Genomic DNA, 25,708 nt, shown 5'->3' on the forward strand with positions numbered 1-25,708 from the left:
GATCAGTCCTGGGTGTTCTTTGGAAGGACTGATGCTAAAGCTGAAACTCCAATACTTTGGCCACCTCATGAGAAGAGTTGACTCATTGGAAAAGACTGATGCTGGAAAGGATTGGGGGCAGGAGGAGAAGGGGACGACAGAGGATGAGATGGCTGGATGGCATCACTGACTCAATGGACATGAGTTTGGGTGAACTCCGGGAGCTGGTGATGGATAGGGAGGCCTGTCGTACTGCAATTCATGGGATCGCAAAGAGTCGGACACAACTGAGCAACTGAACTGAACTGAGCTGAACACATGTATATGCATTTCTGCTGTGTCCTTGAAAGTGTGCTGGTCACTCAGTCGTGTCTGACTCTCTGTAATCCCATGGACTATAGCCGCCAGGCTCCTCTGTCCATGGAATTCTCCCGGAGTGGGTAGCCATTCCCTTCTCCAGAGGATCTTCCCAATCCAGGGATCGAACCTGGGTATCCCACATTGCGGGCAGATTCTTTACAGTCTGAGCCACCAGGGAAGCTCACATTTCTGTCAAGTAAATATTAATATATAGAAATGAAATTGCTGGGTCTGGGGAGAGAGTTCTCCCAAGACGGTGACCATGCTGGCACCTTGATCTCAAACTTCCAGTCAACAAAACTGCGAGAAAAGAAATTTCTGTTGTTTAAGCCACCCATTTTTGTGGCATTTCATTATAGCAGCCCAAGCCTATAGGGTTTGAATGTCATTTTAATAATTTAATTAGTTTCTAAAAGATAACTGAAAGTTAACTTTCAGAAGGATAACTTAGCCAACTATTTCAAAGCATTTGTTTACTTATTTCCAGGGGAAAAGTATTTCATTTCTGTCTTCATCCAAGAGACAATTCTTCAAAGGTAGGGTTAGGTTAGTCCAAATGCATAGTTTCAATACCCAGCATTGGCAATAATGGTGGTTGACGTAGGCTACAGCTCGCGCAAATGAATGATTCTATACATAAAAATTGAAAATGATGAATAAACAAGCTTATGACTCAAATACTAGAGGGCAATTTCAAAACAATACTGACAGTATAATGTGTGTTTTTTTTTTTTTTACAATAGGTCTAATTACCTATCTATATAGATCTATATGCTCATACCTAAAACAGGAAAAGAAAAAGCCTAAAGGGAAAACAGAGTCTCGTATATGTCAATAGGACTGGAAACTGGTTAACCCTTTGTAGAAGGCAATTTTACCAACAGCTTTCAAATTTTAAATGCATGTGCTCTTTGACCCAGTAACTCTAATGCAAGGATTATTCTTACAGATGTATTAATACATGAACCCAATTACAAATGTTCAAAGATGTCAACTGCAGCTTTGCTAGCAATATTTTTTTTAAATGAACATGTATTCCTTCTTTTAAATTGTTTTAATTTTTCATGCATTTTTAATTAGAAAACAGAATAAATACCATTTTTAATGAAATGAATAAACCCAACAGCTTCCCCTTCAAAAGCCTAGAAATTAGACATACTCTGGGAAAGCGTCTACCTTTGGAACTGGCTAGTGATCTTTAATAATTTATAATGACACTTTACTTATAATAAGCCATTTAAAATATGTGATCATTCAGAGATGGCATGTGATTCTTAGGTTATGAAAACTAATATAACTTCTCTCAGTTTTCTACCTCACAATAGTAAAGTGAATCTAATCTTAAATTAGTAGCCTTTTTAAGCAGTTATTCAAATTAAAAAGAGTATTCATTTTCAAATGAGTGTTACATTATACTGATGGTATAAACTGCATACTTTTCCTTAATTTACTAATATTTATTAAGTAATGAGTCTTAATCCCAACACCATTATTATTATTGAATAATAATATATGAATAGACTATTTGAATTATATGAATAGACTATTTTTATAAATTACATGAATAGACTTTTTTCCAAGAGATATACATATAGTTATTAATTAGATAACCCCATTATATTATGAAATCACCTGTGGAGAAGTGTGTTAAGAACTAGAAAATAAAGAGCTTATGATTCCAGCACTTATTTGCTTTGCCTTAGGGTCTGGAGCTCAGTCAGAAACACCCATGAGATTTTCTGACTTCTGAGTTAGGCAACTCCAACTCCAAAAGTTGATATCAGGCTCCAGCTTTTCCTTGGAGCCCATATGAGTGAACTTTGTCAGGTGGTGGGTTTGCCAGTCTAGCTCTCAGCAGAGGTCCAGCCTGCATGTAGAGAAGCACAGGGTGCTTTGAACAGAATTTCCTCATGAGGAAATTGCTGCACATGCTGCCATGTGGTTATTTGAAGGATGAAGCAATGACATCCTCCAAAGTGGCATCTCCTTTTTTTCTCCCTTTTTAACTTAGAAATTGCCCTCAGGGCTGTTAAGAGTGGATTTCCCAAATATAGAAAGCAATCTAAAGTGACAAATAATTGGAAATTTTGAAATTTTTCTTTTTGTGCTCAGTAATCCCAACAGCTTTCTTCCCATTGGGGAGCCACTCATAACTCCTGAGTATTCATTCATTCACTGGAATGTGTCAGATTTGGAAATTCCCAACTGCCGTTCCTGTCAGGGATCCATTTCTTCACCATGCCAAGTCTTCTTAACCACAGAAGTCTGCGTTTAGAAGTGGAAAAGTTTTCTATTTCTTTCACACTTCAGGAGCAATAAGTCAAATACTTTGAAGAATGACTACTGTCAGAAGATGACGAAGGAGTGGATGCCTTTTAGTATTACCTAATGAGATGTTCTGAACTCTTCAGCAATAGCAGGATTGTACTAAAAAACATTTCCTTCCCATAAAATTTTAAACTAATATTAGCTGGCTTACATTAGCAATTATCTAAACTGTCTCTACATCAACTCTACTCAACCTGTAAGGTTAACCATATCTGTCTGCTGCTGCTGCTGCTGCTGGTTACTTGCTGGAAAAAGAGAAAGAAGAAATGGCCAATTAATTACCAAGTGACTGAGAGCTACTATTTGTGTTTGGGTTCAATTCTCTTTCATCTTTCAGGTGTGAAATCCATCCTATTTCATCCCCAGAAAAAGGAAGCAGGCTTTTTGCTGAGTTCTTTGGCAGGACTGGGGAGGTATCTTGTACTGTTGGATTAGCTGAGGGGGTTCCATGTGGGCAGTCAAGCAGCATGATTTAAATGACAGGGACTGAAAGAAATAGAGGAAGAAGGGTGAGAGGAGGCTGCTGGGCAATCGTGGGCTGGATGTTGGCTGTTTTTCCTTGTTACATTCTGACAAGCAGTGAGGCTGAATCCCTGCTCACCAACACTATGTAGTCCTTTACAGTTTACCAAGAGCTTCTATATACAATAACTCATCTGGCTTCCTCAATACTACTGTGTTTTAGAAATGGCCAGTATACATAGTATATACTATTTTATATCATACTCCATTAAATTTCCAGGCTTTAGGTCGAACTACTGGGATTCAAATATTAATTCAGTCAGTTTCTGGCTGTGTGACTTTAAGTTATGTGAAGTAAAATATTATGCCAGCCACAGTAGGACAAATACTGCATGATTAGTTGTGTGAGGCATTGAAAACAGTCAATTTCATAGAACCATAGAATCAACTGGTAGTTGCCAGAGGCTAAGGAGAGGAGGAAATGGGAAGATGATAATCGGTGGGTATAAAGTTTCAGTTAAACAAGATAAATAAATCCTAGAGATCTACTATACAACATTTTATCTAAGGTAACAAACTGTATCATAAAATTAAAACTTTAAGAGGGTGGATCTCATGCTAAATGTTCTTACCACAATAAAATAAACTATGAGAAAGGTGAGAATATAAAACATAATACTGTTAAAGCAAATATGAGTGAATGTATCATCTTAGGGAGAGAAAGAACTTCCTAGGCATGATAGCAAAGACGGAAACCATACAAACATTACGAGTAAGAGCTAACATCTATTGAGGTCTTACTATATGCTGGCCATGTACTGAGGACTTGAATTACCTTATTTAATCCTCAATCCTTTAATCCTTTAGCTACAGTTCAAGCTGGTTTTAGAAAAGGCAGAGGAACCAGAGATCAAATTGCCAACATCCGCTGGATCATCGAAAAAGCAAGAGAGTTCCAGAAAAACATCTTTTTCTGCTTTATTGACTATGCCAAAGGCTTTGACTGTGTGGATCACATTAAACTGTGGAAAATTCTGGAAGAGATGGGAATACCAGACCACCTGACGTGCCTGTTGAGAAACCTATATGCAGGTCACGAAGCAACAGTTAGACCTGGACATGGAAAATAGGAAAAGGAGTACATCAAGGTTGTATATTGTCACCCTGCTTATTGAACTTCTATGCAGAGTACATCAAGAGAAACATTGGGCTGGATGAAGCACAAGCTGGAATCAAGATTGCTGGGAGAAATATCAATAACCTCAGATATGCAGATGACACCACCCTTATGGCAGAAAGTGAAGCAGAACTAAAAAGCCTCTTGATGAAAGTGAAAGAGGAGAGTGAAAAAGTTGGCTTAAAGCTCAACATTCAGAAAACGAAGATCATGGCATCTGGTCCCATCACTTCATGGGAAATAGATGGGGAAACAGTGGAAACAGTTGTCAGACTTTATTTTGGGGGGCTCCAAAATCACTGCAGATGGTGACTGCAGCCATGAAATTAAAAGACGCTTACTCCTTGGAAGGAAAGTTATGACCAACCTAGATAGCATATTCAAAAGCAGAGACATTACTTTGCCAACAAAGGTCTGTCTAGTCAAGGCCATGGTTTTTCCAGTGGTCATGTATGGATGTGAGAGTTGGACTGTGAAGAAGGCTGAGCGCCGAAGAATTGCTGCTTTTGAACTGTGGTGTTGGAGAAGACTCTTGAGAGTCCCTTGGACTGCAAGGAGATCCAACCAGTCCATTCTAAAGGAGATCAGTCCTGGGTGTTCTTTGGAAGGACTGATGCTAAAGCTGAAACTCCGATACTCTGGCCACCTGATGCAAAGAGTTGACTCAATGGAAAAGACTCTGATGCTGGGAGGGATTGGGGGCAGGAGGAGAAGGGGTACTACAGAGGATGAGATGGCTGATGGCATCACCGACTAGATGGACATGAGTTTGAGGTCGCAAAGAGTTGGACACAACTAAGCGACTGAACTGAACTGAACTGAATCCTCAAATCAATCCTGTGAAGCATGTATGATTGTTATCACCCTTTCATGAATAAGAAAAACAAAGCACAGCAAAGTGAATACTGACGATTGTCTTGCCAGAATCCATTCTCTCCTTCATCGTTTCTAAGTGAATTTCAATTTTCTTCAGGTTTGTATTGCTTCCTCATGAATAACTTGTGACCCCAGAGGTGAACTAATTAGTATAAGCCAATCAGTGATTGGTTCAGGAATGAGTACATGATTGACTGATATTTGCTATATCTTCAAGTTAACTGACTCTTCTGCCATCTGTAATCTGCTGTTAATATTTCCAGTACATTTTTATTTAAGATATTACATTTTTTAGTTCTAGCAGTTCCATTTTGTTTTATAATTTCTATTTTTCTATTAAGATTTTCTATTTGTTCATCTATAATGAGCATATTTTTATTTCTACTTGTTGTTATAATAACTATAAATAGCTACTTTTAAATATGTATTTTCCAAATCTAATATCTGAGTTATTTGAAGGTTAGTCTCCATTGATTCTCTTTTTTTTCTTGAGTATGTAATAAGGTTTTCCTATGTGGCTAAAAATCTTGGATTTTAGGGACTTCCCTGGTGTTCCAATGGCTAACACTCAGTGCTCCCAATGCAGGGGACCTGGGTTCAATTCCTGGTCAGGGAACTAGATTCCACATGCCCCAGCTAAGAGTTTGCCACAATGAAGACTGAAGATCCCACGTGCTGCAACTAAGAGTGCAGTCAAACAAATTTATCTTTTATTTGGATTTTATATGGACATTAAGAACACTGTAGAGTTTCTTGATTCAGCTATATTCCTCTGAATTTTATTGATTTATTTTCTCAATTAACTTAGCTGAGTGAACATCACTCAGTCATGTCCGACTCTTTGCAACCCCATGGACTATACAGTCCATGGAATTCTCCAGGCCAGACTACTGCAGTGGCTAGCCTTTCCCTTCTCCAGGGGATCTTCCCAACCCAAGGATCAAATCCAGGTCTCCCACATTGCAGGCAGATTCTTTACCAGCTGAGCCACAGGGAAGCCCAAGAATACTAGAGTGGGTAGCCTATCCCTTCTCCAGGGAATCTTCCTGAGCCAGGAATCGAACCAGGGTCTCCTGCATTGGGGGCAGATTCTTTACCAACTGAGCTATCAGGGAAGCTCTTAACTTAGATGAACTTCGTGTCAAATCTGCCTCTCCTTCACTGAACTGTAGCTAAAGTCTATATTCAGTACTTCTGGCTTCAGCTTATCTGTTTGGAATCTACCTCAAGTGAAAATAGTTGGTTGGATATGTATATTTAGATCTCAGGAGTGAGATTTGGAGTGGAGATGAAATGTTGAGAGGAATAAGCATTTAGATGACAGATGAAGACGCTGGAGAAGATAAAATCACTCAAGCATAAAGTGAGAAGAAAAGGGGGGTGTAATGGTTTGTTTCACAGCAACATCCAATTCTCCAACTCTTCAGACACCAACTGCGTGTCCAATGATTCAATTCAATGCTGACACTAAATACCCAGAGTTAACAGCTTTTAATGGCTCAATCTGCCCCCACTTCAGACACTAATTAGAGTCCCAGGCCTCTCCTACTTCTGACCAACTTGCTATAAATTGGTGATTCCCACTGAACTCCTCCTTAGGTTTGATAATTTACTACAAGGGCTCACAGAACTCAGGAAAGCACCTCATTTACTATTACTAGTTTATTGTAAAGAATATTATAGAGGATACAGATAGACAGATGAAAAGATAGGTCAAGGTCCAGAAGAGCTCCTAGTACAGGAGTTTCTGTTGCCAGGGAGCTGGTGTGTGCCACCCTCCTGGCACATAGATGTGTTCACCAACCTGAAATTGCTCCAAATCCCATAGTTGAGGGGCTTTTGTAGAGGTTTCATTAAATAGGCGCAATTGACTTGATCACCATTGGCCACTGGTGATTAACTCAACCTCTTTCCTCTCCTCTTCTGAATGGTCAGAGAGAGGTGGGGAGAGGCTGAAAGTTCCAACCCTCTAAACAAGCTTTGGTCTTTCTAGCAACAAATTTCCATTCTGAAGCTATTGAGAGGGTAATAGGCAGGAAGGTCAGGGGTCTCCAAATGGAGGAAATAGGCTGCAAGTGTCAGACATTTTTCTCTCTCTTAAGAGGCAGGAGGAAACAAACTAGTGATTTATTTTTCTTCTCTATATAAATTTAAAAGGAGGTTTCTCTTAAAATACTGTGTAGCCATAATGACACCTGGTTTCACCTGAAGTTAACTATTCTCAAACCTTGAGTTAACCAATGCATTCTTCTTAAGGAAATGTTTGTCTTAAGCTATGTTAATGTACTATGCATTTACCCCAAACTCTGTCTTCAAGTCGTTTTCACCTCATGGGCTCAGAACCTACTTGACAAACCAGTATGTTATACTCAGACATTGTTCCCCTAATCTATGTAAAGGAAACTATTTGTATGGTGATCTGCCCTTCTACAAGATTCCAGTCAATCGTTTTATGGCCCAGGATGAATCATCTGGTGCCAAGATTATCCCAAAACGCATGTTATGGATGGGGGCTTGGTGCCATCCTGAGTTTTAAGACATTCCTGTCTTTCGTTAACAGAAGGCTAGTGACTATATAACATCCAGCTGAAGACTAGCAGGGGGTACTCTTTCTGCCCCGTTCTGATGCCTATGTCAGAAGCTTTCTCTATCTCCTTTGTATTTTAATAAAACTTTATTACAAAAAAAAAAAAAAACTTTATTACACAAAAGCCCTGAGCGATCAAGCCTCGTCTCTGGCCCTGGATTGAATTCTTCTCCTCTGGAGGCCAAGAATCCCGGGGTCTTTTCTTTCAGCAATAACCTTTCCTATCTAGAGGCCCCCAGCCACCAGTCATCACATTAGCATGCAAAGACACTCATCCCTCTGTAGAAGTTCTTGTGCCAGGAACCAAAGACGAAAACCAAATAAATATTTATTATACCACAATATGACAACCCATGTTCATGAACTGCAAAATGTAGTCATCATTAAGGCATCAGCCCTCCCCAAACTAGTCAAGAGATTCAATGCAATCACAATCAAATTCCTACCAGGCTTATTTTTGTAGAAATTGTCTATCTAATTTTAAAATATATATACAAATGAAAAAAATTCCAGAAAAGCCAAGATAATCTTGAAGGGGGAAAAAAAAGCAAAACAAAGTTGGAGGACTACAACTACCAAATTTCAAACTTAATTAAAAAGCAACAGAAATACATTCTACCTGCTAATCTCCCTTACGTGCAATTGAGACCGATATACCTGTTCCCCATAATACCAAGGTGTCTTTTACACAGTGAAAGGACAGCAAATAGATATGTGTTAAACGCAAACCCTTCCTACAGACACAAACTGACTGTACACCTTAGTGTCATCATTTGGTCATACTGTCCAGCCAAAGCAATAAGAAAGCTCTTGATCTCAGAAAACGATTGGCCTACCACAGACTGACTTTTGGTTCTGTTTACCTTGATCCAGTATTTCCCCAAATGTATTATTTTTACAACCATGCATCACAGAGAGGGAGGAAGGAAGGGAAGAAGGAGGGAAGACAGGTAAAATTTAACCAAATAAATTTGGGGATTGCTGATTTCAACAAACTTTGATTTTATTTGTTGCAAGACTTCCCAGAACCTTTAATATGCTAATCTGCATTACAAGACTATAGGATCCCAGACACTGGAATTTTGTGTTTGAAATATTTTTTAAAATTAGTGTTCAGTGGAACAATATACTTTGAGAAATGCTATCTCAGGCCAACTCAGAAAGGCTACAAATATAAATTTACTATTTTTCTCTGACAAGAAAAAAGAACTATACTTCAAGCTTATTAGGGGAACCCTTATATTTTATTTTCTTAGGCTCCAAAATCACTGCAGAAGGTGACTGCACCCATGAAATTAAGACACTTGCTCCTTGGAAGAAAAGTTATGACCAACCTAGATAGCATATTGAAAAGCAGAGACATTACTTTGCCAACAAAGGTCTGTCTAGTCAAGGCTATGGTTTTTCCATATGGATGTGAGAGTTGGACTATAAAGAAAACTCAGTGCCAAATAACTGATGCTTTTGCACTGTGGTGTTGAGAAGACTCTTGAGAGTCCCTTGGACTGCAAGGAGATCACACTAGTCAATCCTAAAGGAAATCAACCCTGAATATTCATTGGGAGGACTGATGCTAAAGTTGAAACTCCAATACTTTAACCACCTGATGCAAAGAACTGACTCATTGGAAAAGACCCTGATGCTGGGAAAGATTGAACACAGGAGAAGGGGATGACAAAGGATGAGATAGTTGGATGGCATCACTGACTCAATGGACGTAAATTTGAGCAGGCTCCGGGAGTTGTTGATGGACAGGGAAGCCTGGCACGCTGCAGTCCATGGGGTTGCAAAGAGTCAGACATGACTGAGCAACTGAACTATGTTTTAAGGGATATGAAGCATCTACTTTGGAACAAAAGGACGATTAGGAGGTTGAAAATGTGCTCTTTTATAAACAGCTGTGTGACCTTGGGTTAACTATCACTTTAATCCTTTCTAATCCAATTTCTCTCCTATAGCTATAAAAGCAGAAATCCCCTGGTCACAGAGGTCTTTGCAGTAGCCAAATATAAATATATTTGAGTAACACAGAATTAAAGAGGATACAAATGTCAGGATGGAAAACCCCAGATTGTCCAGTTAGAAATTCCCTCCTATTTATCCCCGTTTTTGTTCTCTGAGTAGTGACCACAGTTTGATGTTAGGCTTGGTTCCAGTGTCCCCACAGGCAGAGTGATTTCAAAGGTGCACATTATTGGGCAAGGCCATCATGGACATCAGTGATGGGTCCACTTTGTAGGCCTTCCCACTTATGGCTGCGTTTATTCAAATGTTCCTTCCCCACCCAGGCCTATGGTAACAACTGAGTGGAAAGAGGCAGAGAGTGATCCTTAAAGAACATGAAGTTATAAAAATGCAGAATAATCCAAATGATCAACTCCAGGGGGCAGGGAGTGTAGTTTGAAAAAAGACTGAAGAGTTTTGGTGAGAATACGTGCTCCAAAACATCTTTCACCATTTTTTTTTTCATTTGTATCTTGTTACAGTGAATTTCACTAATTAGAGACTGATTTACTATACGTTGACTTTAGAAAATTGGAAATACCTTTAGGCGGGTTAAAGAACCAAGAAGCATTCATTTGGGGTGTGAATTTCCTCAATCAGGCCACTTTCCTCTTAATACCTGAAGTTACTTGTACTCAGGCAACAGGGTTACTGGTGGCAAGAGGGTTACTGTACTTGGGAGAGGGCCTGGTGGGGAACAGGCACAGAGAAAGCATTCATAAATGGCAGAGAAGTGAAAAAGTGGAAGTATGAAAATAGAAGATGTTGATGATAACTTATTGAATTCCAAATGACTCCAAAGCCCTATCCTTTTTCCATTTCTTTTTTCTTCCTTTGCTGTATGCTCTCCTGCTCAAAGGAACTAGGAAAGCTGAGACTACTGTTAAACTACATCATAGGTGAATTTGTTTTTTATATGTTAGTAGACTATAAGCTAAAACCCACCTATTATTGTGATGGCCAAATAGCTTCCAAATTCCACAGGGCCTTCTTACAAGAGAAACTGTTTGGGGTATAACTTGTTCATGACTTTGAAGTTTCCAATAATATCTAGTCAATAAATATTTACTGGGTACCTCCTGTGAGCAGGTATTGCTAGGTTCTGAAGTTACAGTGGAGACTGAGAGACCACATCTCTGTTTTCACAGAACTTAATCATCATGTTTATATTTCAAAGGTCATTCATGTGCAGAAAGTGGGTTGGAGGAAAACAACATTGGAGCCAGAAGATCATGTTGGAAGCAATTTCAGAAATGTAAGGAAGGAGGAGGTCTATAATCTTCACTGAACATTTCTGAGTGGAAGAGCATTAGAAAGACTTTTTGTTGTTGTTCTTTTGTATTTTCAGCAGAACTTGTATTTTGATTAGTGGAATAATGGGCACTCTTTGCCTCTTTGTAGGTTTATAACTGGTTTGTTTGTAATATTCTACACCAACATCTGCTAATCTTTGGCTGAGGAATGGACAGAGAGAGCCCTCAGGCAGAACATTCAGGTGCTGGCAGTTTAAAGTTCTATCCTGCATTGAAGTGATAAGGGTAAGATGGCATGGTTAGGGCACACATATCTACTGTCCCCTATTGGGGCAGGCAGTGACTCTGAGATTCCCCCTACAAGTTCTGGGAAGATCATGGAACCAAGGACATTGTCTTAGCCTTGTCCACTTAGACACCTCTCTCAGCCATTTCTAATCAACTGTCTGGGTGCATATCACATGATCTGGTGACCCACATTTTGAGAAGCACATCTCCAGTCCTTTGCATAGCATTGGTTGAAATAAACAAACCATCAACATTGATTTAAATGGTAGACATACAGTTTGTTTATGGAACAAGTTTGTTCACACTTTTAAAAGTCTGGCTTCTCAGACTCAGAGGTTAGTGAACAAATCAGTGGGTACCAGTAGGGAGGGGGAAGATGGGAGTGGAAAAATAGGGAAAGGAGAGTAAGAGGCAAAAACTATTAGGTATAAAATAAGCTACAAGAGGGACTTCCCTGGAAGTCCAGTGGTTAAGGCTCTGCACTTTCACTGCAGAGGGCATAGGTTTGATTCCTGGTCAGGGAACTAAGATCCCACATTCCACATTCCATGTGGTATGGGAAAAAATGATTTTTTAAATTAATTCATTAGCTACAAGGATATACTGTATAAGCGGGGAATATAGTGAATATTTTATAATAACCATAAATGGGGTATAACCTTTAAAATTGTGAATCACTATATCATACTCCTGTAACTTATATAATACTGTACACCAACTATACTTCAATTAAAAAAAGAAATCTGGCTTCCTTTAGTGCATTATCATTTAGCCATCCTTCCTCTAGGCTCTAACACTTTAGAGTATCAGAGATACTTTGATTCAATTTAGAAAATATTCCTGAGCACCTACCTTGCATAAAACTCTTCCTTGAGTGCTGTGGGGGCCACAAAGATGACCAGGAAGAATGCTGGTCCTTCCTTCATAGCATATTTCTTTTAACCTATTCTGATTTTATTGAAATTTCTTTAATCTTCTGTTATTAATTCCCTAGTTCTACCCTCTCTAGCTCCCTACTGCCTCTGAAATATAAACTTCCAGGCTACGATAGACTGTTACACTAACACTCCCTGAAGAATCACACCATTACTAGGATAGCCCCCTCCCACACTGATTCTGAGTTTGGCCATGCGACTTAGTTTTAGCCAGTGGACATTATCGAACACAATGTAAACACAGACTTGATAAGTGCTTGTGCATTTCAGTATAGTCTTTTGGAACACTGCCACTGCCACGTGGGGAAGTCTGGTCCAGACTCCTAAGGACGAAAGCTCCTGGAGAGAGAAGTCCAGCTGAGCCTAGCATCTAGTGGTCCTCCCAGGAGAATGGAGCCATAAGAGAGCCCAGGCAAGATCAACAAAAGAACCTCCCAGCCTTGCCACAGAATCATAAAAAATAACTATTGTTTAAGCCAAAGATTTGGTTGTTTTGTTATGCAGCAATTGGTAATTGAAACATATGCCTTATTTTCAAGGCCGTTCTCTGACTCTGTCATGGAAGAATTCCATTTCAGTCCTAAAGGTCTCCAGCCAACTTTCCAAGCTGCTATACTAAGGTCTACTCTGCAAGAAGGAAGAGCCTGGGCTCTGGCATCAAGCGTTTCTTGGCTATGGGGCTTTGGACAATTTACTTAACCTTTCTAAGCATCAGTTTTTCTGCATTAGAGCAGTGTTTCTTAAAATGTAGTCTACTTTAAAAAAAAAAATGTAGTCTACTTGCATCAGAAATACTAGGCGCTTTTATTAAATAAAAAAAAAAGTCTTGGGATTTCCCTGGTGGTCCAGTGGCAAAGACTCCATGTTCCCACTGCAGGGGGCCCAAGTTGGATCCCTGGTCAGGCAACTATTAATAAACTCCACATGCCCCAACTAAGACCTAGCACAGTCAAATAGAGAAAATAAATAATTATTTTTTAAAAAATAGTCTTAAGCAGCTATTTTTATAATATCTGGAACAATGGCTATTAAAACAGCTGGAACAATTGCTTATAACTGGAAACAATGTCAACATATATTAACTGGTGAAAACCTATGATATATTCATATAATGGAATACTCCTCAGCACTAAAAAGGACAGAACTACTGATACATACATGATTGAATCTCTCAAATATAATTTTGAGCAAAAGAAGCCAGACACAGAAGAATATATATTACACAGTTCTATTAATACCTATTTTAAGTCTCAGAACAGGTAATACTGATCTGTGATTATCAGATGAAATAAACTAATGAAATCAGAGTAGTGATCACCTCTGACTGGGAGGTGGGAAGGATTGACTGAAAAGAGGAACAAGGGGACAAGATGCCATGATGGAAATCGGAATCTTGATTTGGGTGTAGGTAACAAAAATTCAGGCATCTGTCAAAATATTAAACTGTACAATTAAAACCTCTGCATTTTCATATGAAAATTAGACTTCAATTTAAAAAATGGATTGCAGAAATCATGCATATTTGGGCCTGCTTTATGGGCTGAATGGGCTTTCCTGGTGGCTTCAATAGTAAAGAAACTGCCTGCAATGCAGGAGACCTGGGTTCGATCCCTGAGTCGGGAAGATCCCCTGGAGAAGAGAATGGCAATGGCAGCCCACTCCAGTACTCTTGCCTGGAGAACTCCATGAACAGAGGAGCCTGGCTGGCTACAGTCCATGGGGTCGAAAAGAGACGGACACAAAGTCCCTGAGGGACTTTCACTTTCACTATTGGCTGAATATTTAAATGGCTTTCTCAAACTTATTTCATCTCTTCTATGGAGAAGTCGGAAAGCTGAGAATATGTTTCCCTGGTATCCTCAAAGTTAGGCTTCTGGGTGTGAATTAGTTGTGTCAGTTAGGTGTATTCATGAGAGATTTGGGAAGTGGAAAGAAGGTAACTCTATTTTGCCATCTTTCCACAGAGCTTCAGGCCAATAAGTGGGCTCCGACAAATGCTGGCCGGGGCCAGACTCCACACTTTACTGTGGCTGGTTAAGGACAACAGTGAGAGCCTAACACAACAATAGGGGCAGACTGACAGGCCAGCAGACCTCTAGATCTCAGCTACACTGGAATGACCTTGAGTCCAAAAGCCAAGTGGCTTCCTCTTCTCCAGCCCTTTCAGTGATTTTGTAAAGTCTTCATTCCTTATCCTAAATCTCCTTCTGCTTGATATACCTGGAGGAGTGTTTGCTTCCTGCACTTGAGACAGGCTAGGGCCTGGGACCCTTTGTTGCAGTGCTGCAATGCTTGTACCTGGACAATCCTTCCTCAGCAACAAAATACAAAGCAACTACATGGGACTAAAAATACCTGCATGCAGTTGGGGCAAATTCTGGATAAAAGATACAAAGAGACTAAAAAAAAAAAAAAAACCAACTGCCACTTTTGAAGAGCAGGAAACAAAAGCAGGATACTGCAGATGCCCCCTATACACATCACCTAAGAGGTGGGCAAACCACCTAAGCCACCTCTCTGGCCTGACCCCTGGACACATCTCTACCTTCAACCTAAACAAGGAATAAGCTCCAAGCTTGCCCCCACTCAGGGAGAGAGCAAACAAGGGAACCTGTTTGTTCTCATTTCCTCTGCCACAGTAGGGGCCCCAATAAAGCCTGGCCTGAATTTCTTAGGGCCCCAGAAAAGCCTGGCCTGAATTTCTTGTCTGGCCTCTGATCCTTCTCTTAAGGCGGCCAAGAACCCTGGTCAGTAACACACTGAACCCTACTACAGTGCCCTCCACAACCCAGACCTAATAAAGTAATGATGGAACCTAGTGATTTTATCACAAGGAGTGACTGAGGCTCACATGAGATCTTACAGTTTAAAAGAAGTCATGTGACAGAGTATAAGCTCAGAAAGTCAAGTAGCAACTAATTATTGGGGTTACTGAGTTAAATTATTGAGATTGTTTAAGTGAGTGAAAGTCACTCAGTCGTGTCCAACTGTTTGCAACCCCACAGAGTGTATAGTTCATGGAATTCTCCAGGCCAGAATACCAGAGTGGGTAGCCTTTCCCTTCTCCAGGGGATCTTCCCAACCCAGGGATCAAACCCAGGTCTCCTTACTGGACAAGAAAAAAATTTAAGAATAAATGGAAGCCTAGGTGTGTGGTGCAAACACATACTTCTTTTTGTAACAGGTCAACCAAACTCATTCTTCCCTGCCTAAATGTCATGGCTTGAGCTACTGCCATCAGGTGAAGCCAAATGTGCTGCCTTAGCCATTGCTCTTTGGACTAGAGACTGGTGAAGGTGCCAAAGGGCACCAGACTAAGGCTGAGCAGAAAGGAAGCTGCCCTAGAACAGTTTGGTTGGATCTCAGCCAACTGTGCCCAATAGCCTTCTGACATGGTCTCTCATATCAGCTCTCTGCCTAGTACAGTTCCATCACCAAAGGGCTTTGAAGTCTCACACCCATGCTTCAGATTAAGTTGGGTTCCTTACTCCCCTTGTGCTTTTTCCTTGGAACCACTCTCACAATTGCAATTGAATATTTTATAATTAATTAATATTTCTCTCCCACACTAGATGTAAGCTCAGTGAGAGCTGACATTTGTATATATTGTTCATCACTCTATCTCTGGTGTCTAGTTCAGTGCCTGGCACATAGAAGGTGCTCAGTGAATTTTTATAAATGAGCAAACTAACCAATACAAGCTCATAACATCATTGCTAAGCATGGTGGCTCCTTGGAAAAGCATCAACCAGGGCAATCTTAGATCTTTGTGGTGGCGCATTCAGCTCAGAACTAATTTACCTATTTAACCTGCAGGTTGACAATGTTCAAGATAAAAAAATAAAGTAAGATCCTGGCACTTGTGATGGGCAGACAGGAGATTCTAGAGGTCCTGGGGCCACTGGGCTGAGAGAGTAGATTCAGGTGCAGTTTTTGTCTTACCCCCAAAGTAATACTATACATGTTATTTTCACAATGTTTTCTGCACATATCATCCCCACTGTTATGTTAGTATAAAATATATAATCATTTGGTAAATTAGACCAAAGGCATAAATTGATCATTGTTTTGGAACAATCTAAATTTTATCTCAGTAAAGACTAAATGTGAAACATCTTGGGCAATAGTATGAGCCATATCCTAGAGAACCAATTATGAAAACCTGGGAAAAGAAGAGAAAAAACCCTCAAATTTAGAAACATTTCTGTTAGGCTTGCTAAAACTACTTTACTGTGCATAACAACCAGAGGTATCGTGACCTGACAACTGATAACCTTACAATAGAACCTTCTCGTTCACATATGTGAGAAGTTTCATCATGAATACTTTACTGACAAATTGTGAATTTAAAACCACATTTCTTATGTTAAAAAGGATCAAAATGTTTTAATATAAATTCCCAGGACTGAAGATTTTAGAATTAATTTTGTATACTCAAAGAAAGGAAAAATCTATTTAAGATTGCCTAAACTAATTTGGAAAAAAGTACAGTGGGAAATAGAAATTAATCAGCTAGAAGACAATTGCCCTCTGTAATTATGATAAGACTTAATCTGTTAGGAGAAGGCAATGGCAACCCACTCCAGTACCCTTGCCTGGAAAATCCCATGGACGGAGGAGCCTGGTAGGCTATAGTCCATGGGGTCACAAAGAGTCGGACACGACTGAGCAACTTCACATTCAAAGTAAGAAAGACCAGAAACAAGTCCTACTGGTTCTCAAGCTTCCTTGTCCATTCTTGCAGGTACCGTATCTGGTACTTTTCACTCGCACCTCAGGTGGCTGCTGCTACAAGGACTGTGTGAGACACTGGGCACACCAAAGGGTCTGAAAAGAAATTAACCTGTTTCTGGTGGCATGCTTGGTAAAGAATTTGCCTGCAATGCAGGAGACCTGGGTTCAGTACCAGGGTTGAGAAGATCCCCTGGAGAAGGGAACAGCTACCTACCCTAGTACTCTCACCTGGAGAATTTCAATTTGGGCTTAGTTTGTTATTACAAGTACACATTTATCAAGAACAGATTCAGAAAAATCAAACAAACTGTCACTTTTGTATGAATGGGAATTTCAAAAGATTTTCATTTACAAGGAAATAGCAGCACCCACATTTTCCACCCAAAGCAAAGTCAGTTCTTATGACAGCTTAGAGCATCCCAGAAAATTCCCTTGGCCCTTCTGAAGTTTCTTAGATAGTAGAGTCTCATCTCCAGTGAAAACACTGGTTAGTACCTTCCTGCAAATTCTATACACTCCTGCTCTGGAACCAGAGAAACTAAGTAAGGCTCTTGCTTTCTGTGCGAGCTACTTACACATGACTCCCTTTTCTGAGCATGCTGAGTCTCCAGCCAGTCTCTAGTAGGGTGCAAAGAAGAATGAGACCCAATGCTCTCTTCAAGAGACCAGTCACTTGACAGGATGTTACTGCTCTGGATTAATAGGTTCAGAGCCTGTAGTACCAACTCCCTGGGAGGATTAGTAGAGAAAATGCACTTAGCCCAGAGCCTGGGAGATGATAGCTGCTCCAAAATGTTAGCCATTATCATCATTATGGAGGTTGAAAATTTTGGAACCTTATCTCTGAAATCATTTGTGATGTAACTTTCATCTCAGAAGCTTTATTTCTAATCTCTTAGAATTCACAGGAATAATAAGCAAATAAACTGGTTCTCAAGGAAACTTTTCTTTCCTTCTAAAGAAAAGGTGGCAGTAGAGGCTCACATTTTGTTTTTCTCTTCCCACTCTTTATGGTTTTCCTGAAAAATATTCATTACATGACTGAGCGACTGAACAATTCATCACACACTACCACTGTGAGACATTATGCTGAACACAGAATATTACATAATCTTGGTTCCTATAGCACCTGTGACTCAAGGGTAGGGAACCTACTGAACAAATTACACAAACTTTACTAATAACTCAGTGACAAAAGAAGGCTTACAGAAGCACTATGAAAACAGAACAGGGTAGGAACGGAGCCAGTTGGACAGGTCAAGAGAATATCCTTGAGCAAGTCATGGTTAAGCAGAATCTTGAAACACGGGTAAGAATTAACTAAACCAAGACTTAGGGAGAGGCTGACGCACCCCTGCAGGCAAAGGGGACAGCAGGAGCAAGGGCTGTGAAGCAAGGCAGGCTTACTGTTTGCCAGTGCTTGTGTGCATCGTCGGTTTTATTTGCTGTTTTTACTTTTGTTTATAGACTAAAATCATGGGACTTATTAAGTCTAAACATGATGTTACAGAGGAAATTGGAATGGAAATTCTGGGCACTAGTCATTATCTAGGCAAGTTATTATCACTTCTATGTGTATATATGACATCTTAAGTCTTTAGCATTTGGGGGCTTCCATTTCTTCACAAGCAAAATGAAGGTCTTAGAATAAATGATTTTTAGGAAGATTCTAGGAATCTTGTACACTCTTAGGGGATTAACAGGGATGCTTTACCATCTGAGCCACCAGGGAAATCAACAGAAATATACTGGGTATTTACTAGACCTTCCTCTCTTGGGTATACTGTGTTTCTAGGGTATGACCTCCCCCAGCCCTCATGAGCATAAATGATTGGTTTGAGGGTGTGAACTTACTCAGTTGGGCCAAGCAGATTTTATCACTGGGGAATTTTAAATGAGGCAAGTTCCTGGAATGAAGGGGATAAAAACTGGGAAATTGTAGGGAAACCACTTTCTTCCCACGGGGTAGACTAAGCAGAAAGGAGGATTTCAGAAAGAAAAGAATGAAACATATTGGCAGAAAGAAGCTGTCTGGGCACTCGCCCTAAGGCCAGCTATATGCCCGTCCTTATATTACACATGATACCTCTATATCCTTTTAATAAATTCCTTTTATCTCATAAGATAGCTTGAATTATACAGTGGATCACTGCAGGTATTATGTTTGTCTAACAACATGTTTCCCCACACACTCTTTGGATTTCCTAGGGAATTCCTCCTCTAATTTTCATGAGTAGGATAAATCATCATGAATACTCCCTTCAAGGGTGAGTCCATGATAATAGGGTAGCCAATCAGGGCATTCTATCTGCATGGCACAATGATTGGTTGTATGTGGGCATATGACCCAGGGAAGGCCAATGTCTTTGATACAGGAAGTTGGAAAGGTCTTTCCACTTAGGTGGGTAAACTGAGATGATGTGCATTAGGGACTCAGGCACCATTTTTACTTCTTTGTGAAGAGGTCCTGTCTGCAGGACACACTGAGCAGAGACAAGCAAAACCCAAGAGATGGCAGGACAGCAAGAGAGAAAGACCTCTGAAACATTGAACCTTAGATTCTACCCTGTCTAAAGCCAGATCCATTTCTAGATTTTCCAGTTATGTTAGTCAATTATTGCTTTGTTTAAGCCAACTAGAATTGGATTTCCATCACTTGCAGTCAAATAGCCATGACTCATGTAAGTTCACTTTTATTAACTTGCCTCCAAAACCCTAACTAAAGGAGCAATATAAGAAAAGACAAGGTTTAGGAAGTCTTGGATTAAGACAACTGTTTGTAAAGAATTAGAAAGACCACTATTTTGGCAGGGGCTCCCAACCCCATAACTCCTTCCAGTCCATTTTTGGTCTCCATTATGGGTTGAACTGTGTCCTCCCCCACCACCATCCCCCTCCAAAAAAAGATATGTTGAAGTTCTATTCCAAAGTATCTCAGAATGTGGCCTTATTTGGAATTACAGTCACAGAGGATATAATTGGTTAAGATGTGGTTAAATTGCAGTAGGGTGTGCCCTGAATCCATTATGACGAGTGTCCTTATAAGATGGCCATATGAAGACAGAAACCAAGAGAGAATATCATATGAAGATGGAGGATTAGAGTGATGCATTTACATGCTAAGGAATGCCTAGGGCCACCTACCTAGCAGAGAGGCATGGAACAGATTCTCCCCTAAGAGCCATCAGAAGGAACCAAATCTGCCAGTTTGGTTGGCAATGAGTTTCTGCTATTTTAAGCCACCTAATTTGTGGTACCTGATCGTGGCAGCTCTAGAAACTAACATAGTCCCCAAATAACAACATGCTATTTGGAAGACAGCTGCAGGTAAAAAAAAGGTGCTGCACTCACTGCCTTCCATCAAGGTTCTAATTTTATGTAGGTCAGAATAACTTGCATGTGTGCTCAGCTGCGAAGCTGTGTCCAACTCTTTGCGACCCATGGACTACAGCCCCCTAGGCTCCTCTGTCCATGGGATTTTCCAGGCAAGAATACTGGAGTGGGGTGATATTTTCATCTCCAGGGAATCTTCCTGACAAAGGGACTGAACTTGCATCTCCTGCAATGGCAGGCAGATTCTTTACCACTGAGACAACTGGGAAGTCTTATCATGGCAGAGGAGCTTGCATAACTCAATGAAGCTATGAGTCATGCCTTGCATGGCCAGCCAAGACAGATGGGTCATAGTGAAGAGTTCTGACAAAACATGGTCCACTGGAGGAGAGAATGGCAAACCACTCCAGAATTCTTGCCAAGAGAACCCCATGAACAGTATGAAAAGGCAAAAAGATATGACACTGGAAGATGAGCCCCCCAGGTTGGAAGGTATCCAATATGCTACTGGGGAGGAGCAGAAGGCAATTACTAACAGCTCCAATTACTAACAGCTCCAAAAAGAATGAAGTGGCTGGGCCACAGTGAGAATAACACACAGCTGTGGATGTGTCTGGTGGTGAAAGTAAAGTCCAATGATGCAAAGAACAACATTGCACAGGAACTTAGAATGTAATGTCCATGAATCAAGATAAATTGGACACGGCCAAGCAGGAGATAGTAAGAATGAACATCAATGTCGTAAGAATCAATGAACTAAAATGGACGAGAATGGGCAAATTTAATTCAGATGACTATTATATCTACTACTGTGGGCAAGAATGCCTTAGAAGAAATGGAGTAGCCCTCAAAGTCAACAAAAGAGTCTGAAATGCAGTACTTGGGTGCAATCTCAAAAACGACAGAATGATCTTGGTTCATTTCCAAAGCAAACAATTCAACATCACAGTAACCCAAGTCTATGCCTCAACTACTGATGCTGAAGAAGCTGAAACTGACGAGTTCTATGAAGATCTATAACACTTTATAGAACTAACACACACACACAAAAGATGTCCTTTTCATCATAGGGGATTGGAAAGCAAAGGCAAATTCAAGAGATACCTGGAATAACAGGCAAGTTTCACCTTGGAATATACTAGGGCAAAGGCTAACATTTTTGTCAAGGGAACACACTAGTCATAGCAAAAACCCTTTTCCAACAACACAAGAGAAAACTCTACAATGGACTTGACCAGATAGTCAACACTGAAATCACATTGATTATGTTCTTTTTACATATATAAATTAATTTTTAATTGAAGGATAATTGTTTTATAGAATTTTATTGTTCTCTGTCAAACCTCAACATGAATCAGCAGCCATAGGTATACATATGTCCCCTCCCTTTTGAACCTCCTTCCCATTTCCCTCCCCATCCCACCCCTCTAGGTTGATACAGAGCCCCTGTTTGGGTTTCCTGAGCCATACAGCAAATTCCCATTGGCTATCTATTTTACATATGGCAATGTAAGTTTCCATGTTACTCTTTCCATACATCTCACCCTCTCCTCCCCTCTCCCCATGTCCATAAGTCTATTCTCTGTCTGTTTCTCTATTGTTGCCCTGTAAATAAATTCTTCAGTACCATTTTTCTAGATTCCATATGTATGTGTTAGAATACAGTATTTATCTTTCTGACTTACTTCACTCTGTATAATAGGTTCTAGGTTCATCTACCTCATTAAAACTGACTCAAAGTCATTCCTTTTTATGGTTGAGTAATATTCCATTGTGTGTATATACAACTTCTTTATCCATTCATCTATCAGTGGATATCTAGGTTGCTTGCATGTTCTAGCTATGATTATGTTCTTTGCAGCCAAAGATGGAGAAGCTCTATACAGTCAGTCAGAATAAGACCTGGAGCTGACTGTGGCTCAGAGCAAGAGCTCATTATTGCAAAATCCAGGCTGAAATTGAAGAAAGTAGGGAAAATAACTAGGCCATTCAAGTATGACCTAAATCAAATCCCTTATGATTATACAGTGGAGGTGACAAATAGATTCAAGGGATCAGACCTGGTAGACAGAGTACCTAAAGAACTATGGATAAAAGTTCATAACACTGTATAGGAGGCAGTGATCAAAACCATCCTAAAGATAAAGAAATGCAAGAAGGCAAAGTGGTTGTCTGAGGAGGCTCTACAAATAGCTGAGGAATGAAGAGAAGTGAAAGGCAAGGGAGAAAGGGAAAGATATACCCAAATGAATGCACAGTTACAGAGACTAGCAAGAAGAGAAAAGGAGGCCTTCTTAAATAAACCATGCCAAAAAACAGAGGAAAACAAAAGAATGGGAAATACGAGAGATCTCTTCAAGAAAAATGGATATATCAAGGGAACAGTTCATGCAAGGATGGCACAATCAAGGTCAAAAAATGGTAAGTAACTAACAGAAGCAGAAGAGATTAAAAAGAGGTGACAAGAATACAAAGAAGAACTATACAAGAAAGGTCTTAATCACCCAGATAACCATGATAGTATGGTCACTCACCTAGATTCAGACATCCTACAGCATGAAGTCAAGTGAGACTTAGGAAGCATCACTACAAACAAAGCTAGTGGAGGCGATGGAATTCCAGCTGAGCTACTGAAAACCCTAAAAGATGATGCTGGTAAAGAGCTGCGTTTATTATGTTAGCAAATCTGGAAAACTCAGCAGTGGCCATAGGACTAGAAAAGGTCAGCTTTCATTCCAACCCCAAAGAAGGGCAATGTTGCATTCATTTCCATGTTAGCAAGGTTATGCACAAAATCCTTCAAGCCAAGATTCAGCAGTATGTGAAATGAGAACTTCCAGATGGACAAGCTGGGTTTAGAAAAGGCAGAGGAACCAGAGATCAAATTGCCAACATTTGTTGGATCATGGAGAAAGCAAGTTAGTTCCAGAAAAATACCTACTTTTGCTTCATTGACGATGTGAAAGCTCTTGAGTGTGTAAGATCACCAAAAAACTGTGGAAAATTCTTAAAGAGATGGGAATATCAGACCACCTTACCTGTCTCCTGAGAAACCTGTATGTAGGTCAAGAAGCAATAGTTAGAACCGGACATGAAGCAAGTGATTGGTTCAAAATTGGTAAAGGAATAAGACAAGGCTGTATGTTGTCACCCTTCTCATTTAACTTCTATGCAGAGTACAACATGCAAAATGCCAGGCTGGATGAATCACAAGCTAGAAGCAAGATTTCCAGGAGAAATAACAACTTCAGATATGCAGATGATTCCACTCTAATGGCAGAAAGTGAAGAGGAACTAAAGAGCTTCTTGATGAGAGTGAAAGAGGAGAGTGAAAAAGCTGGCTTGAAACTCAACATTGAAAAAATAAATCATGGCATCCAGTCCCATCACTTCATGGCAAATAGAAGGGAAAAAGTGGAAGCAGTGACAGACGTTATTTCCTTAGGTTCCAAAATCACTGCAGATCGTGACTGCAGTCATGAAAATAAAAGACACTTGCTCCTTGGAAGGAAAGCTATGACAAAGCTAGACAGCATATTAAAAGGCAGACAACACTTTGCCAACAGAGGTCCATATAGTCAAAGCTATGGCTTTTCCAGTAGTTATGTACAGATGTCAAAGTTGGACCATAAAGAAGGCCGAGTGCCGAAGAAATGATGCCTTCAAACTGTGTTGCTCGAGAAGAAAATCTTGAGTCGCTTGGACAGCAAGGAGATCAAATCAGTCAATCCTAAAGGGAATCAATTCTGAATATTCATTAGGACTGATGCTGAAGCTGAAGCTCAAATAACTTGACCACCTGATGCAAAGAGCAGACTCACTGGAAAAGATGCTGATACTTGGAAAGACTGAAGGCAAAAGGAGAAGGGGGTGGCAGAGGATGAGATGGTTAGATAGCATTACCGACTCAATGTATATGAATTTGAGCAAACTCCAGGAGTCAGTGGAGGACAGAGGAGCCTCACATGCTGCAGTCCATGAGGTGGCAGTGAGTCAGACATGACTTAGCTACTGAACACCAACAGAATAACTGTCCTTAGACCACTTTCCTATTCCACTACTCCCGTCTCACAGTTTTTCTCTAAAAATAACTGAAAGCCTAGATGGAAATTCTGATAGGGTAGCCTAGACTAAACTCCAGTGGAATTGGGTTCAGAGCCCAGTTTCCAAGAGGTTCAAGTATTTGAAGAAGAGGGCATTCACAGACTGGCTGCAAGGTGGGGAAACAGAGACAATGAGAACCATGTGCCTTGGCAGAGTGGGGAGCATGCCAGGCACCCAACATCTGGCACCCAAGGCCCCATTCCCAGCCTTTGTCTGGGCAGTTTGTCTGGTAACCATCCTGGAGAACATGGGACTCATCCTTCTCTATTCCCAATAGCCAACCCCACATTCCAACACTACCTCTCAGGGCACAAGAAAGGGAGAGGAATGGAGAGACAGATAAGAAGTAAAAGAAACTGACATCTCTGTCTCTAGGATAAGACACACAGACAGAGACATAGCTTGACTGCCTGTTCTCTATGGCAAACTAATAGAAGCTGGAGATGGGTGGCACATCACCAGTACTGGATGAAAGGCACCATGCTGAGAGCCACACAGTTTCCTTGAAAGTGGAGTCTCGGAGAACTGGGAAGATGTTCAGAATATGAACTGGTATTTGTTACTCAGATATTTCTCCTCTAGAGGTTTTCTTTGGAAAAGACCATAATCTCCTCTTTCATTCTCTAACTCCTCATTCTACATGTTGGGAGAATCTCCTGATCTGGACACGATGGGCCCTTCCAGATAATTGTGGGAGCAGCTATTCAGTGTGTTTTCAAGCCTCCTCAAGGGTGGGAGCATGGAGGGAAGACGATGGGAAGCCACTTTCCCACTGAAAGAGAATAACCCAAAGGGCAACAAGGAACAAGTTGTGGCTTTAGAAAAAAAAAATCTTCTATTTGAGATGTCAGATACTTGATTCCCAGCAACAGCTCCATTAAATCATCATTTATTGATTTAGTGTTCAAATGAGGTCAGCTCTAAGGATTAGGTCAAGCTGTTCTTGTCCTTCAGTCCAGATGGTTTTGGTGATCGAGATCCCACAGGAAGTAAGTGAATCCAGGTCAAGCCTCTCTGCACAATGCTAGTCTCCCCTAGGCGCTGTCAGGGGCCAGCAGCCTCCTCTCTCCTTCCCTCACCCCAACCCAAGCCTGCCCATGCCTCAGGGCCAATCCAGCCCCAACTCTTCCCTCACTCACCTGTAAGCCCAACCTGAGCCCTCAGCTTGTAGAAATCTCTGGGCACCTGGCTATAGGGATGAAGGTGCTGTAGGAGAGAATCACATCACACCAAGTTCTTCAGCTTGAGGAAGGCTGGTGTCTTCACAGTCACCAAAGATGGTTCTTCA

The sequence above is a fragment of the Oryx dammah genome, unplaced genomic scaffold (genome assembly GCF_014754425.2).
Source record: "Oryx dammah isolate SB20612 unplaced genomic scaffold, SCBI_Odam_1.1 HiC_scaffold_1, whole genome shotgun sequence".
Classification (NCBI taxonomy): Eukaryota; Metazoa; Chordata; class Mammalia; order Artiodactyla; family Bovidae; genus Oryx; species Oryx dammah.